This window comes from Saccopteryx leptura, chromosome 1 (assembly GCF_036850995.1).
Source record: "Saccopteryx leptura isolate mSacLep1 chromosome 1, mSacLep1_pri_phased_curated, whole genome shotgun sequence".
Taxonomy (NCBI): domain Eukaryota; kingdom Metazoa; phylum Chordata; class Mammalia; order Chiroptera; family Emballonuridae; genus Saccopteryx; species Saccopteryx leptura.
In genome coordinates this window covers 386,326,022-386,344,343 of record NC_089503.1, presented here as the reverse complement: position 1 = coordinate 386,344,343, position 18,322 = coordinate 386,326,022, and positions in this window count along the sequence as shown.

The window sequence follows — 18,322 nt, the reverse complement described above, 5'->3', positions numbered from 1 at the left end:
GGAAACTGAAGCCCTGTGGAGGCTCTGGGGTCCCTGGGAGAAGACGTGGTGGTCGGTGGACAGCAGAAGGAGTGGTGTGTGCAGTAGTGGACTTCATAACTGGAGCCTTTAAGGTCTCTTATCTAAAATTCATTTTGACCTGGCCTGACCTGTGGTGGTGCAGTGGATAAAGCATCAACCTGGAACGCTGAGATCTCTGGTTCAAAACCCTGGGCTTGCCTGGTCAACGCACATATGGGAGTTGATGCTTCCTGCTCCTCCCCCATTCTCTCTCTTTCCTTGTCGGGAGCCGATCCACTAATGCTGGCTAACTAGGTCACAGCAGAAGAAGATCCACAATTGCTGGTTGACAAAGTCACAGCAAAAGAAGATAGAGTCACCGCAGTAAAGACCAACAGCTGCGGGTTGACAAAGTCACCGCAAGGAAAGGCATGATACTTCCCCCTTTAATCTTTTGAATTAATCTGGCCTTATATCCCCCCTTTTTTTCTGGGTGTGTGCTATTATTTGTGGCACAGGGATAATAGTACCGTACTTTCCCTGTAGATTTGTAGTAATTTCTTTAGAAATGAGACAGAGGGTGTGAGTTCCACAGAAAAGCCTGTAAGCCCCTTGAACTGGGCTCATAGACATAAGAGGCTGGCTATGATATCCTTCATAAAGGGTTAAGTTTGTAGGAGAATTCCTTCTTAATCATGTTAAAAAGAATAGTTTGTGACTTGTGAATGGTTAGGAGGCAGTGGCTGTGCACAGAGCACCCTTAGGCCTTCACTTAACATTTATCTTCCCTAGCCTTTTCATGTGATAAGTAGAGAAACATTCCTTTCTTCTTTGATCTGCAAATAGTGGTACACTCTGAGAAGAATAGAGCCAGAACTTAACTAGTGTTTAAATATAATAAATAAATAATATTTGATTAGACAATAGTATCTTAGGTAGGTATAGTAGAATGGCCCATTGTGTGGCCTAGAATGAGAGCGTAGTCAGCAAGAAAAGAATGTTTTACTAAGAGAATTGTCTTTTGACTAAAGGCAATTGCTAGGCTTTCTCAATGAGATGTTCTCATGAGATTTAAAAATGTAGGGAAATCCATGGAATGTCTTGCGTTGCTGCTGGGCTATCTTGCAAGTACACTCTGCATATCTTTGGATGAAACCTATTCTTGATGTTATGTTAATTTCTATAGAGGCAAGCCTTTTAGAACTAATACTCTAAAAGCTTTTACTGATGTTGTTATCGCTATTCAAGTTATTTTGTATTTTGAATGATTTGCTACCTGACTTGTGACTCATAGATGTAAATTAACTGTTATCCGGAAACATGAAAACATAGTGAAACAAAAGTAATAATTAACACCATGTGATTGTAACTCGGTGTGCGTGTATAAAAAGGGAGCTATACTAGCATTTGGGAGAGATGCCTGGCAGTAAATGCTAACCGGAGAATAAAGAGAAAGAAAAGAATTCGGCTCTCTCACTCGATTTCGCCGACGCCGTCTCTTCCTGTGGGACCCCTGGATCCCCCCCGGGGCTGGACCCCGGCATTTGGCGCCCGATACAGGGACCTACAGGTAATCCCCCCTCGTTGTCTCGGGACGGCTAGGACTCCACTCAGGGTGCTGCAGACCCCCCTGTAAGAAAGACAGGGTGAGGATAGGTGGAGAATTTCAGAACTTAAGATTTTGAGAAGTCATGGGCCATACTGAGTCTAAAGAAAGAAGACTCTTTATAAAAGTCATTAAGTATACACTTTCTAAAAAAGGAGTTAAGGTCTCCTCTAAACAAGTAGCTCGTTTTATGAAATTCGTACAAAAATGTTCTCCATGGTTTCCAGATGAGGGAACGCTTGATTTCGAGAAATGGGTTAAAGTTGGAGAAGATTTAAAACTTTATTATGAGCTTCACGGACCAGAAAAGGTTCCAGTTGATACATTTGCTTTATGGAGCTTGATTAAAGATGCCTTAAATCCAGAACATGAGATGCATAAACTTTCTAAGGCAACTGCTCCTCCAAAAGAAGAGACTCCGTTAATTAGAAGTAAAAGGCAGTCTCAAGATAGTACAAATCATGCTATGGCCTCTTTAAAATTAAGTAAACATCAGGATGATAGTGAAAATCATTTATCTCCAAAAGATGAGGCTGAATTAGAAGATGAGGCAGCTAAAAATAATAGGAATAATGAGGATTGGAAGTCAAAAACAGTCTTGCCTATATTATATCTCTCCAAGACTGACAAAAAGGATAAAAATAAGGCTATTAAAATGTCTTTGCCTCTACCAGTACAATCACCAGATGTTAATGAAAAGAAAAAATCATCAGGGTTAACAGGGTTGCAGAAGGCAATTCAAGCTTCTTGCGACCAAGGGGAAACTGATTTGGCATTATGTTTCCCTGTGGCTGTGGCTGGTGAATTTGATGAGGAGGATCCTACATGGGAGCCGCTTTCTTATAAATTATTGAAAGAGTTGAAAATGGCTTGCACTCAATATGGACCCACCTCTCCTTATACTATGTCTTTGGTGGAAATAGTTTCTCATAATTGGATGACTCCTTATGATTGGGAACAAGTGGCTAGGGCTTGTTTGTCTGGAGGAAATTGTCTCCTTTGGAGAGCTGAATATGAGGAGCAAGCTAAACAGCAGGCAGTTGGGAATCGGAGGACTCATAATCCTGTAATTGGAGGAATGATTGCGGGAGAGGGAGAGTTTGCTGATGTTAGTGAACAGTTAAAACTTTCTAAACCGGCTTTGATGCAGGTGAATGGTTGTGCTATATCAGCTTGGAGAAAGTTGCCTGCTTCGTCTGGTGGAAATGTTACTGTGGTAGGAGTAAAACAGAAAGGTGATGAACCTTGTGGGGAGTTTGTTGCTCAGTTGATTCAAGCAGTAAGAAGAGTTATTTCAAATGAGGCGGCAGGAGATATTATAATTAAACAGTTGGCTTATGAAAATGCTAATTCCACTTGCCAGGCCATGTTGCGGTCAGTGAGGAGAGAAGGAATGATAGGGAATTTCATCAAAGCCTGTCAGGATGTAAATCCTGCTTTTATTCAGGGAGTAACTATTGCTGCAACTTTGAAAGGAGAAACGTATCCTCAATTTATTAAGACTATGTATCAAGGAAAAATGCCTTCTGTTAATGAAGCTTCCTCTGAGGGAAGTCTTGCTTGCTTTACTTGTAACCAAACGGGCCACTTTAGCCGACAATGCCCTAACAAGAGTGGGCAAGCAGGCCCAGGAGTGCAAGGGACAGCTCCCATAATTAATAATGCTAATAATAATGTCCCATTGCCTAGGACTTTGTGTCCACGCTGTCAGGAAGGATATCATTGGGCAAAGCAGTACCGTTCTAAATTTCACAAAAACGGACAGCCATTAGGACCAAATTTAGGAATAGAATGGCAGCCCCCACAAAATCAAAATTTAGCAAGCAATCCCAGTAATAATCAGGGAAACTGGCAAGGGAGCCAGCCTCAGGCCCCAATAACAATTGGCGCCAGCTTGAATCCATTTGTCAACTCCCGTCTGTCTCAGTCCCCACTCGGGCCTCCCCCATGCCTCCATGCAAAATATGAGAAACAAGCCTCTTGTGGGGGTTGAAATGGAGGAATTTCGGCTGCCGGTTGTACCAGCTATTAGAATTTAAGAATGATTAGAGACTGTGATGAGTTTTAAAGTTGTGTTATTATCTGATTTTCTTTAGTAAATAGAAGGACTTAAGAGTTTGGAAAAATTACAGTTTTTTCTGTTCTCCTCTTTCTCTCAACTCATTTTATTTCTTTCCTATTCTATGCCTGAAAAGAGGGCAAAGGAAACACCTGTTTGGATATGACTAAACAGAATCTCATAAACGGCCGTTCTTGAAACTTTTCAAGAGAGAGTTCTGTTTAGTTTCTATTCAATATGTTCCAATCAAAACTGCCCTGTGTAAAAATCAAGCAGGCCATATTCTGATCTCTAAAATCCCGGGTTTCTCTCTAATTTGTCTAATTTGTCTACTTTGTCTGATTCTTGTTTGTGTTTGGTCTTTGTTTAATGTTGTCTAAATGTGATTTTTTTAAATTCTTGCATGCAAAAATTGAATATGCCGGCTCTAATATTATAAAAATATCATCCCTACAAATTTATAATTTTAATTGAAACAAATAAAGCGCGCTCATTTAAATTTAAATAGTATGAAACATAAATCCTAAAGACTTGTTGATTTTGACTAAACTGCTTCAAGCTTCAGGCTGCTTGCTGCCGCTGCAGAGCATGAAGCAGAGTAGATTTGCCTAACAAAGGTGTAGATTTGTTTTTAATATAGGAAAATAATAAAAGTCACTAAAGTTTTCCAGCTTTAATGTGTTCTTTAAATTGCCTGTTAATTAATGAAGTAGAAATGTTTTTATAAATATAGAAAACTCGTATACTGGAACCACTGCAAATCTTCTTTATCATGCTTCTTACTTTAAAAAATTTCTTTTAAATGCTGATATACAGAATTATTCAACAGCTGAGAGATGCTGGAATCCTACAGGAGATGCTGAACCTGTTTCTTCTGCAAACTTTTACCCTCTTTTGTTTAATCCAGCTAATAACATTGTTTTGTCTTTTTAGAAATAGCTCCAAATATACGGAAATGATTTATATAGATGAATAAGAACCCTTAAACCCCTCACCAGTTGCAGTGCCTCATGGCTACAGTGTAATTGTTATAGATTTACAAGACTGCTTTTTTACTATACCATTAGCTACACAGAATTGTCGAAGGTTTGCATTTAGTCTGCTATCAGAAAATTTTAAACAACCTTATGAAAAATATCAGTGGAAGGTATTGCCCCAGGGAATGAAAAACAGTCCCATGCTTTGTCAAAAATTTGTGAATCTAAATTCAAATTGCTTTTAGTAATTTTACAGGGCAGGTTTTATTTCATCTTCCTGCTCGCCCACTGCTGCAATGTCTAAAAAGACAATCAGTAATTTATCCCACTAAGACTTCTAGAAATCTGCTGCCCCCTCCCAGTCCGGAGGAGACTTCTGTGCCACCCGCGTCATCAGTGACTTCCCAGCAGAGGTCATCAAGGAGCTCTCCGTATGATCCTGTTACTCGAGGAATACAGCGATTGTCACTACAGGAAGCTAGACGACCTCCCTATCAACGGATGGCTCGCTCTACTCGAACTGTCAACCCACCAACCTGGGGCCAGTTGAAGGCGTTGTCTGAAAGGGCTGATTCAATTTGTCGTCAACAAAATATAGAGCGTAACCCTGTTAATATGTTTATTGCTATGCTAGCTGTACTTTCAATTCAGGTACTTAATGTTGAGGCTACTGAACAAAACAAATCTTATTGGGCTTATATTCCAAATCCACCATTAGTTAAGCCTGTTACTTGGGGAGGAAATGATATACCTGTGTTTAATAATCATACTAAGTTTTTGGAAGAATCATGTAGTTCTTTTATTATGTATAAAACTGATTCAAATTTCTCATTTCATGGAAAAACGGTTAAGATACCTCTATGTTTTCTCTCGCTGTGTTTTAACAAACTGTCTATCTTATGACACCAAAGCTCAAGTTATGTTTATTTTGCGGCAGCCACCTTATGTGATGTTACCTGTTAGTCTGTCTCAGCCTTAGTATGATAATCCAGGGTTGCATGCACTACAGGCTGTTTCTGAAGTGCTTGCTCGCCATCGAGAAAAGCGATTTGTTGCTAAATTGATTTTGGGAATTACTCCTCTTATTGCTATTATAGAATCTGTAACTGCTTCCACCACTGCTTTAGCTCAATCAGTTCACACTGCAAATCATGTGGATAGTTTATCTCGTAATATATCTCTTGCATTAGCAGTACAGGAGACTATAGATAGGAAGTTAGAATTGAAAGTGAATGCTTTAGAAGAGGCTTTTATTCACATATGTAATGAGTTGTTAGCTATGAAAGCTAGAATGACTCTTAGATGCCATGCAGGATTCAGGTGGATATGTGTGACTCCTTTAGAATACAATCAGTCTATCATAGCATGGAATAATGTACAGAATCATTTGTTAGGTGTATGGAATAATAGTAATATTAGTTTAGATTTAAGGAAATTACATCAGCAGATACAAAACTTAGGACATTCAGGCTCTTTAGTCTCTGCCTCAGAAGTAGCTGATCAATTTGTTGAAAACATTAAAAGTATGTTTTCTATGCATGGCCTGACCTCTCTGGCTACTGATATAGGCATAATAATAGCTGTGGCAATTATCACTCTTCTTATCCTTCCAGTCATGTTCCGACTTTTAAACAACAATCACAGGGAAATAGCGGTGAAAATACAAAAGCTTTATTTAAATAATAAAAAAGGGGGAGATGTCGGGAGCCGATCCACTAATGCTGGCTAACTAGGTCACAGCAGAAGAAGATCCACAATTGCTGGTTGACAAAGTCACAGCAAAAGAAGATAGAGTCACCGCAGTAAAGACCAACAGCTGCGGGTTGACAAAGTCACCGCAAGGAAAGGCATGATACTTCCCCCTTTAATCTTTTGAATTAATCTGGCCTTATATCCCCCCTTTTTTTCTGGGTGTGTGCTATTATTTGTGGCACAGGGATAATAGTACCGTACTTTCCCTGTAGATTTGTAGTAATTTCTTTAGAAATGAGACAGAGGGTGTGAGTTCCACAGAAAAGCCTGTAAGCCCCTTGAACTGGGCTCATAGACATAAGAGGCTGGCTATGATATCCTTCATAAAGGGTTAAGTTTGTAGGAGAATTCCTTCTTAATCATGTTAAAAAGAATAGTTTGTGACTTGTGAATGGTTAGGAGGCAGTGGCTGTGCACAGAGCACCCTTAGGCCTTCACTTAACATTTATCTTCCCTAGCCTTTTCATGTGATAAGTAGAGAAACATTCCTTTCTTCTTTGATCTGCAAATAGTGGTACACTCTGAGAAGAATAGAGCCAGAACTTAACTAGTGTTTAAATATAATAAATAAATAATATTTGTTTAGACAATAGTATCTTAGGTAGGTATAGTAGAATGGCCCATTGTGTGGCCTAGAATGAGAGCGTAGTCAGCAAGAAAAGAATGTTTTACTAAGAGAATTGTCTTTTGACTAAAGGCAATTGCTAGGCTTTCTCAATGAGATGTTCTCATGAGATTTAAAAATGTAGGGAAATCCATGGAATGTCTTGCGTTGCTGCTGGGCTATCTTGCAAGTACACTCTGCATATCTTTGGATGAAACCTATTCTTGATGTTATGTTAATTTCTATAGAGGCAAGCCTTTTAGAACTAATACTCTAAAAGCTTTTACTGATGTTGTTATCGCTATTCAAGTTATTTTGTATTTTGAATGATTTGCTACCTGACTTGTGACTCATAGATGTAAATTAACTGTTATCCGGAAACATGAAAACATAGTGAAACAAAAGTAATAATTAACACCATGTGATTGTAACTCGGTGTGCGTGTATAAAAAGGGAGCTATACTAGCATTTGGGAGAGATGCCTGGCAGTAAATGCTAACCGGAGAATAAAGAGAAAGAAAAGAATTCGGCTCTCTCACTCGATTTCGCCGACGCCGTCTCTTCCTGTGGGACCCCTGGATCCCCCCCGGGGCTGGACCCCGGCATTTCCTGTCTCTCTAAAAATGAATAAATTTAAAAAAAAAACATTTTGACCTTAATAAGAAGGCCTGTTTCCTTGGATAGGTTTTGTTGACCCCAAATGGTATAAAGCATGGCACAATTTTGTTTAGAATTTTTTGTAACAAAAATTTCTTTTATACCTGACCAGGGGGTGGCGCAGTGGATAGAGCGTCGGACTGGGACGCGGAGGACCCAGGTTCAAAACCCCGAGGTTGCCAGCTTGAGCACGGGATCATCTGGTTTGAGTAAGGTTCACCAGCTTGAGCCCAAGGTCGCTGTCTTAAGCAAGGGGTTACTCGGTCTGCTGTAGCCTCCCAGTCAAGGCACATATGAGAAATAAATCAATGAACAACTAAGGTGCCGCAATGAATAATTGATGCTTCTCATATGTTGGGCAGATAAAATATATTATGCTCACTTTGTTAAAGATGGCACTGCCCACGTGGATGCCCATCGCCCAAGTGATATTAATGTGTGTTGGGGGCTGGCTGTGGGCAGGCAGGATCCTTGTAGCCTGGGGCTTGGTTTTAGGACTAAGCCTTTCCCACCCTTTTTTATGTGGGGTGGTGCAATCCCATCATGCCTCAGATAAGTGACTTTGTATTAGAGACTTCCCTATTTTGTATATTGGATTAAAGGTTTTGATTTCTATACTATAAAGTGGGGCAGACTGGGAGCTTGCTCTCTCAGTTCCTGAGATTAGCATTAGAGGAGAGAGCAGAGAGAGGCCACGTGGAGGAGGCCAGAAGAAGCAGCCAAGATGGCGGAGTATTGAAGAAGAAGCCAGTTTGTGCAGAGTTTGTGCAGAGAGGAGATGGGGAACAGAGGTGAATAAGGCTGGTGAGGTAGGAACCTTTGATTCTAGGAAACTCGGATAAGTCAGTAGCTTTGTGAGCACTGAATGAGTGGGTTTTGGAGCCCAGTGTGTGTTTTTACTTGCCCGCCAGGTGCAAGCTAGAATTAAAAATGATGGCCCACCAGTTCTTGGCTCCATTGTTTCATTACCGTCTGTCAGAATCTAATGCGAACCTGCATGGGCCAGGCGGCTGTGATGGTGGCCGTGGCTACTGGCTTTACATCATCTCTCTCCCTTCCTGTCTGTCTGTCCCTCTGTCTGACTCTGTCACAAAAAAATAAAAAACCTTCTTTTACAATTTTTCTGTAACAAAAAAACTAACTTATATCATTGTTTTCTGCCGCCACAGGGGTTCACATTACAAGAAAAAACAAACAAACCCTGTATCAGGGTTGAAACCAATCTATTAGGTCCTGGTGGGTTCAAGAGGTTCGACCAGAGGGTGGGTGGGGGAACTAGTCTCTCAACTCCCCGGGGAAGGGGAGGTAGGATCCTGGGGTCCTGGCGTTAGCCTGAGAGGGGCTGCCGCTGCTCACTGCTCCTGGGCTGGTGACGCCTCAGCCTCCGGGGGTTGGGGTTGGACCCTGACTTGTCTCCGGCACAAACACCTCCGGGGTCTCGACACCAGAATGGAAGGCAGAAAGCTCATGATGAACTGAAAACACGAGGCTGGTGTGTTCCAAAAGGAAATTTTATTTTATAAACGCCTGGATGCAAGCACACAAGTGAGCCGAGACCAACACGTGTCAGCCCCAAACTGCGAGAGGGGGCGTTAGATACAGGGGATTTGCTGGCTTGGGTGTTCGTGCACCTGGACAAGCCTAGATTAGCATATCGGGGTGTTTGTGACCTCGGTTACTGACTTAATGAGGGGAATTCTGCCGCAGAGACACAAGTTCTTTGATGTAGCACAGACTTGGTGTCCTTGGTAAATCCTGAAGATGGCCAAGAGGTCAGTCTCTCCGTAACAGTTGGGGGCCTGAGTCTGTGAGCCTGTCTGCATAAACAGCTATTGTGATTTAAGTCTCCCCTAATGATCAGGTTCCTCCCTAATGCAAGCTTTGCTACATTTCAAAGTGAAGGCCAGGCAGCTGTTAGGAGAGAGAATAGCAAGCAAATTAACTCTATCTTTAGAAAATGTTTTGCATGAGGCGAATATGAGTTTTACAGGGGCTAATTTAACTCTAACACAATCTTTCATTAGTTGTGTTAAATTGATTAAACAAAGAGGCCAGTAGATTGAGCTATCCATGGTGGCCGACTTGAGCCCAAAGGTTGATGGCTTGAGCAAAGGGTCACTGGCTCGACCTCTGCCTGGTCAAGGCACATATGAGAAGCAATCAATGAATATCTAAAGTGAAGAAACTATGGGTGATGCTTCTCATCTCTCTCCCTTCCTGTCTGTCTCGAAAGAAAGAAAAGAAAGAAAGAAAGAAAGAAAGAAAGAAAGAAAGAAAGAAAGAAAGAAAGAAAGAAAGAAAGAAAGAAAGAAAGGAAAGAAAGAAAGAAAGAAAGAAAGAAAGAAAGAAAGAAAGAAAGAAAGAAAGAAGAAAGAAAGAAAGAAAGAAAGAAAAGAAAGAAAGAAAGAAAGAAAGAAAGAAAGAAAGAAAGAAAGAAAGAAAGAAAGAAAGAAAGAAAGAAAGAAAGAAAGAAAGAAAGAAAGAAAGAAAGAAAGAAAGAAAGAAAAGAAAGAAAGAAGAGGGAGGGAGAAGAGAAAAGAAAGAAAACAGTGGAACCACACCTTTTAATAATTAGCCTGACCAGGAAGTAACTCAGTGGACAGAGCTTCAAACTGGGACGCAGATGACCTAGGTTTCAAACCCCATGGTCGCTGCTTGAGCCCAAGGTCACTGGCTTGAGCAAGGGGTCACTCGGTTTGCTGTAGCTCCCCGGTCAAGGCACATATGAGAAAGCAATCAATGAACAACTAAAGAACTGAAATGAAGAATTGATGTTTTTCATCTCCCTCCCTTCCTGTCTGTCTATCTGTCTCTCTCTCTCTCTCTCTCTCTCTGTCACACACACACACACACACACACACACACTGGAGAGAGCTGGGTACCTCCGAGGAGCATGCCCACACTGCCCGTTCTCCAGCTATCCTTGTCAAATCTGTCTTAGGGCTGAGAGAAGACACTAAATTTAAAACTAAGACCAGAAAACTTTGCATACCAGAGTTTGAGCAGAGGACGCTGGGCAGCCTTCCTGAGCACGTGCGGGACAGTGGAAGAACTAGCCCCGGGCAGGTCACGGGGGCAGGGGGGGGGGCGGCGCTGTGATCTCATCGCGATCTACAGGTCCACAGACTCAATGCATTGCTTCAGAAGTAAAACGTGCCAGCTTGCAGCGAGTGATATGAAACAAAGGGACAGAGAGTGGGAAGACATTGAGTTGCTGATTAGAGAGGCCTGGAAAGAGCCCCAGGAGGTGACTTGAAGTAGAAAAATGAACCCATCAAAGCATTTCAAGCCAAGGGAACAGCTAGTGGAAAGCCCTGAGGCAGAATGTTTCTTGTTGGGTCCAGAGGTTTATTGATTTTAAAGAACCAGCCCTTGGTTTCATTGATTTTTCTCTATTGTTTTTTCTGCTCTCAATTTCACTGATTTTTGCTAATCTTCCTTCCTTGTTTGCTTTGGATTTAAATTTTTTCTGATTTTTCTTTTCTTTTCTTTTCTTCCTCTTCTTCTTCTTCTTCCTCCTCCTCCTCCTCCTCCTCCTCCCCTCCTCCTCCTCCTTCTCCTCCCCTCCTCCTCCTCCTCCTTCTTCTTCTTCTTCTTTTTCTTTTTCTTTTTCTTCTTTCTTTATTTTCTTAAGAGAGAAGCAGGGGCCTGACCTGTGGTGGCGCAGTGGATAAAGTGTCAACCTGGAATGCTGAGGTCACAGGTTCAAAACCCTGCCTGGGCTTGTCTGGTCAAGGCACATATGGGAGTTGATGCTTCCTGCTCCTCCCCCTTCTCTCTCTCTCTCTCCTTTCTCTCTAAAAAAAAAAAAAAAAAAGAATAAATAAAATCTAGAAGAGAGAGAGAGAACAGCAGGGAGGCCAAGAGACAGTCTGCTGCATATGCCCGACTGGGATCCGCCCAGCAAGTCTTCTATGAGGTGGTGCTCTGCCCAGCTGGGACTATTCTAGCACCTGAGTCAGAGGCCAAGGAGCCATTCTCAGCACTCAGGACCAACTTTGCTCCAATGGAGCCTTGGCTGCGGGAGGGGAAGAGAGAGAGAGAGGGGTGGAGAAGCAGATGGGCGCTTCTCCTATGTGCCCTGATCAGGAGTCACACTGGTGACAGCCACACACTCGGCCAATGCTCTACCATTGAGCCAACCGGCCAGGGCAGCTGCTTTTTTTTTTTTTTTTTTTTTTGGACAGCAAACGTTTGTTAGTGTCTTTGACAGCCAGACTAGAGGCGGCATCATCCCTCTCTGGGCAGGATTGGGCCACCCCAGCCCGCACCAGCCCCTATAAGGGGCTCCCACTCAGCTCCCAGCAGCCACACCCACATCTGCCCTGCACCTTGGGAGAGGAAGGTGGCATTCTGCACCTCAATTTGAGAGGGAGGGAGGGAGGGGAAGAAAACCATCAGGAGAAGCAAACACTTGGCAAAGTTTTGTTTGACAGCAGGTCCAGGTGGAGGGGTTCTGGGGCAGGGCTGGCTCCGGGTCTTCTGCTGGCCACGTGAGGAGACCCACGCTGGCGCTGATGGTCAAGGGCAGCCAGCCAGATGAGGTCAGCCGGGAGGCACTGATTCTGAGGCTTTGTGTTCATTGTGTCCTTGGCCCTTTCTTCCCCGGCCACCCCAGTGCCCTTCCTCGGGAACTTGAGGCCAATGGCTCTCTCATTTTTGCCTAGAATCTGGTTATTGGGAATGGCCCATCATACTCTGCGATGACCTGCTGCTTTTGGCTGATTTGGGTCGCCAGGTCCTTCTGCATCAGTCTCTTGCTCTGCGGCCCTGCTGGTCGCTTTGCCCACCTCCAGGGTCACCCGCCTGGTGCAGCTGGCTCCTCGGTCTCCCGGCCCAGCTTGGCCGTGTTCTCGGTGATCGCCTGCTGTTTGTTCTGGCCAGCAGCCCATTCCTTGAAAGTCTCCACATCTTCTACGGGTCTCTGAGCCGCCAAGATGGGCCTGTCTGGACTGGGACCACGGCCGGGGCCCCTTCTGCGCAGTGCCGGGCAGTCTGGGGGCTGGGCGGCAGCTGCTCCAGACCCTGGTACTCTGATGTCTTAAAATGGAAGATTAGGTTACTACTGTTTTAAAACTTCTCGTTTAATGTTGAACTTTCCGTTTAAGCAAAGCTTGGGCTGTGTCCCACAAATGTTGATATGTGATGTTTTCATTTTTATTCAATTCAAAATATTTTCTAATTTTCCTTGTGACTTCCTATTTGAACCATGGGTTATTTAGAAATGTGTTGTTTAATTTGCAAATATTTGGGAGATTTTTCAGATATCGTTCTGTTATTGATTTCTAATTTAATTTAGTTGTGGTCAGAGAACACACTTTAGAGAATTTTAATTACTTTAAATTTGTTGCATTTTTAAAATTTTAATTGGGTGACATTGATAAATCAGAGTACATATGTTCAGAGAAAACATCTCCAGGTTATTCTGACATTTGATTATGTTGCATACCCATCTCCCAAAGTCAAATTGTCTTCCGTCACCTTCTATCTGGTTTTCTTTGTGCCCCTCCCCTCCCTCCCCTCCCCTCCCCTCCCCTCCCCTCCCTTTCCCCCTCCCCTGCCCTCCCCTCCCCCTCCCCCTCCCCTTCCCCTCTCCCCCCTCTCTCACCCCCACCCTCCCCCCCACGGTTCTTTTTTTTAAATTTTAAGACTTCATTTATTCATTTTATAGAGAGGGGGGAGAGAGAGAGAGAGAGAAAGAAGGGGGGAGGAGCAGGAGCATCAACTCCCATATGTGCCTTGACCAGGAAAGCCTAGGGTTCCGAACCGGTGACCTTAGCGTTCCAGGTTGATGCTTTATCCACTGTGCTACCACAAGTCAAACTGTTGCAGCTTGTTTTAGGGCCCAGAAATATGATCTCTCATGTTGAATGCTCCATGTATTCTTTTTTTTTTTTTTTTAATTTTTATTTTTTTTGTATTTTTCTGAAGCTGGAAACGGGGAGAGACAGTCAGACAGACTCCCGCATGCGCCCCACCGGGATCCACCCAGCACGCCCACCAGGGGCGAGGCTCTGCCCACCAGGGGGTGATGCTCTGCCCCTCTGGGGTGTCGCTCTGCCACGACCAGAGCCACTCCAGCGCCTGGGGCAGAGGCCAAGGAGCCATCCCCAGCGCCCGGGCCATCTTTGCTCCAATGGAGCCTTGGCTGCGGGAGGGGAAGAGAGAGACAGAGAGGAAGGAGGGGAGAGGGGGGGAGAAGCAGATGGGCGCTTCTCCTGTGTGCCCTGGCCGGGAATCGAACCCGGGTCCCCCGCATGCCAGGCCAACGCTCTACCGCTGAGCCAACCGGCCAGGTGTATTCTTGAAAAGAATGTCAATCTTCTGTTGTTGGGGAAAATGTTCTGTAAATGTCAATTAGGTCAAATTTGTTGACAGTATGTTCAGGTATATATATCTTTGCTGATTTTCTGTACACTTGTTCCATCAATTATTGAAACAGGAGTGTTGAGTCTCTAAATGATAATTGCAGATTTACTTATTTCATCTTTTAGTTCTATAAGTGTATATATTATATATATGTATATATATATATTTAGCAAGAGAGAGAGACAGGGACAGACAGGAAGAGAGAGATATGAGAAGCATCAACTCAGTTACAGCACCTTAGTTGTTCATTGACTGCTTTTTCTCTCTCTATATATATATTTTAAAGATTTTATTTATTGCCTGACCAGTGGTGGTGGAGTGAAGAGAGCATCAGCCTGGGGCACTGAGGCCCCAGGTTCAAACCTCAAGGTCGCCAGCGGTCACAGAGAGTGACTCTGCTGATGGATCAGGGCAAACTGAATTGAAAACCTATTGGAAGATATAATTGCCATTGTAGTTGCCATTAAGAACGTTGTGAGTCATGGGAAGAGGTCAAAATATCAACATGAAAAGGAGTTTGGAAGAAGTTGACTTCAACCCTCATGGATGACTTTGAGGGGGTTCAAGACTTCCGCGGAGGAAGGAACTGCAGCGGTGGGGGAAACAGCGAGAGAACTAGAGCGAGAGGTGGAGGCGAAGGCGGAACTGGACTGCCACAGCCTCGTGAGAAAACTTCAATGAACGAGGAGCTGTTTCCCTGGATGAGCAAAAAACAGTGTTTTTAAAAAACTATTTATTGTCTCTAGAGAGAGACACACATAGAAAGAGAGAGAGATAAGAGAGAGAAAGTGAGAAGCATCAACTTGCTTTCACTTCACTTCAGTTGTTCATTGACTGCTTCTTTAACATGCCTGGACTGGGGAGTCAAACCGAGCCAGCGACCCGTTGCTCAGGCCAGTGACCTTGGACTCAAACCAGCGTTGTTGGGCTTCCAGCCAGTAACCTTTGGGCTCAAGCCAGCAACCCTGCGCTCAAGCTGGTAACCTCGGGTTTCAACCTGGGGACCTCAGCATCCCAGGTCAACACTGTATTCACTGTGCCACCACCAATCAGATTATGCCTAGTAAAGATGTTGAAATGACAGCAACGGATATAGAATGTTACATAAACTTAGTTGATAAAGCAGAAGCAGGATTTGAGAGGATTGACTCCAATTAAAATTTCTTATTTATTAATTGATTTGAAAGAGAGAGAGAGAGAGAGACATCTCTTTGTTGTTCCTCTTATTTATGGATTCATTTATTGATTCATATATGTTCCCTGTCCGGGGATCAAACCTACAACCTTGGCATATCAGGATGATGCTCTTAACCAACTGAGCTACCCAGCCAGGGCCTTGACTCCAATTTGGATAGGTGCACTGTGGTAAAATGCTGTCAAGGCTCTGGCTAGTTTTCTCAGCAGTAGAGCGTCAACCAGCGTATAGATGTCCCGTGTTTGATTCCCGGTCAGGACACACAGGAGAAGCACCCATCTGCTTCTCCACCCTTCCCCCTCTCTCCTTTCTCTGTATCTCTCTCTTCCCCTCCCATAGCTATGGTTTCATTGAAGCAAAGTTGGCCCTGGGCGCTGAGGATGGCTCCATGGCTTCTCCCTCAGGTGGGAGAATGGCTCTGGTTGTAACAGAGCAACGTCCCAGATGGGCAGAGCATTGCCCCCTGGTGGGCATGCCGGGTGGATCCTGGCACATGCGGGAATCTGTCTCTCTGCCTCCCCACTTCTCACTCTAGAAAAAAAATACTATCAAACAGCATCACATGCTACAGAGAAATCATTGATAAAAGAAATAGTCAATGTGGCAAACTTCACTGTTGGCTTATTTTAAGAAATTGCCACAGTCACCCACCATCCTGATTGGCCACAGCCATCACCACTGAGGCAAGACCTCCACCAGCAAAAAGGTTATGACTTGTTGCAGGCTAAGATGATGGTGAGCATTTCCTTTTTAGCAATTATTTTGAAATTATAATATGCACATTTCTTTTAGACATAATGCTCTTGGCACAATTAATAGACTTCAGTATGGTATAAACATAATTTATATATGCCTGGGAAAACGAAAAACAAAAACAAAAAACCATTTATGTAGCTTGCTTTATTGTGGTAGTTACTTTATTGTGGCGGTCTGGAACCAAACCTGCCATATCTCCGAGGTGTGCCTGTACCAGCCTGGCTGTGGTCTGGCCCCATAGCCATCCCACTCAGAGAAGAGGCAGGGCCTCAGGTGCAAGACTAGTCCTGGAATTTCCCTGAGTTTTATGCAGGGACAGATGTCATGTCACGTGCTGGTTTCAGCCTACTAATCCTCAAAGTGGTGGTTGGGCTGGTCTTTGTGGTTCTTATTATGACTGTCAGACGCCCTTTAGCAATAACCTTCAGGAAATAAAGGTTTTTTTATTTACAGGGCATGAAAATTACGTAGTACTCCTAGGGCCACACAGGGAAGTCATGGGGGTTCGGGGCTCACTCTTCATGGGTGAATTTAAAAACCTAAGAGTGGGGATTTAAAGTGTCGGAGAAGAAAAAGCAAGTAGCCTGTAAGGCCAGGAGCCGCCACCGTGGCCATTCACATGCAGGTTCGCATTAGATTCAGACAGACAATAATGAAACAACGGAGCCAAGAACTGGTGGGCCATTACCTTTAATCCTAGCTGGCACCTGGTGGGCAAGAAATACTCACACTGGGCTCCAAAACCCACTCATTCAGTGCTCACACAGCTACTGACTTATCCGAGTTTCCTAACATCAAAGGTTTCTAGCTCACCAGTCTCATTCAGCTTTCTGTTCCCATCTCCTTCTCTCTGCACAAACTCTGCACTAACTGGCTTCTCCCTCAGCACTCTACCATCTTGACTGCTTTTCCTGGCCTCCTCCATGTGGCCTTTCTCTGCTCTCCTCTCTATTTTTTTATTTATTTATTTATTTTTAGAGAGGAGAGGGAGAGACAGAGAGGAAAGACAGAGAGAGAGAAGGGGGGGAGGAGCTGGAAGCATCAACTCCCATATGTGCCTTGACCAGGCAATCCCAGGGTTTCGAACTGGCGACCTCAGCATTTCCAGGTCGACGCTTTATCCACTGCGCCACCACAGGTCAAGCCTGCTCTCCTCTCTAATGCTAATCTCGGGAACAGAGAGAGCAAGCTCCCGGTCTGCCCCACTTTATAGTGCAGAAATCAAAACCTTTAATCCAATATATGATGGGATTGTACCACCCCACATCTAAAAGGGTGGGAAAGGCTTAGTCCTAAAACCAAGCCCCAGGCTACAAGGATCCTGCCTGCCCACAGCCCGCCCCCAACACACATTAATATCACCTGGGTGATCTCATTTGCATAAGGGCCACTTAACTATGTCTTGTCTGAATAGTCAGGTTTTTTATTCTTCCCTCGAAGATCTCTGTTGTGGGTGTTGATAGTTCTATTTTCTGCTGCTTTGTTTAATATATAGTGTTTCCTTTATTCCTCCTACCTCAATGCCCCACTCATATTTCAGGCTGGGACCTACTCCTAATTTAGAGCTCTCTTTCCCACTTTTGCCAACTTCTATTATGAATGTACTTTTGCCACCCAGCTTAGTGTATCCCAAGGTTCTCTTTACCAAGCCACAGTCGCAGAGCTCCAGGGAAAAGCAACCTGGTCTCATCTCTCCAGGCAGAGGAGAACAGAAGCTCCATCTCCACACATGCTGCAGATGGCTTTTCCAGTCTACCTGAATCATTACCAGCTAGAAGCAGCGGTCATTGGGACTTGGACGTGAGCTGCAAAGTATAGAATTGTGACAACAATTCCAGTGCCACGCGAACTTTTCCTGGATGTGGACTTTTCCTGGACTCCTGCTCCTTGTGACAGCTCCTAACAGACTGAACTGGGGTTGGGTTGCATTTTTCAGGGATATGGCATGGTGTTGGGGCCAACTTGGACTTGGTGAACATGTTAAGGACACTACTCTTTTATGGATTCTTGCTGTATTGGCCAAGAGTTTGCTTAAAGGCTTTAATCATTGTAAAAAAAAATATATAAGACTGGATAAAGAAGATGTGGCACATATACACCATAGTATACTATTCAGCCATAAGAAATGAGGACATCGGATCACTTACAACAAAATGGTGGGATCTTGATAACATTATACGGAGTGAAATAAGTAAATCAGAAAAAAACAAGAACTGCAGGATTCCATACATTAGTGGGACATAAAAACGAGACTAAGAGACATGGACAAGAGTGTGGTGGTTAGGGGGGGTGGGGGGGGAGGGAAGGAGGGAGAGGGGGAGGGGGTGGGGGGAGGGAAGGAGGGAGA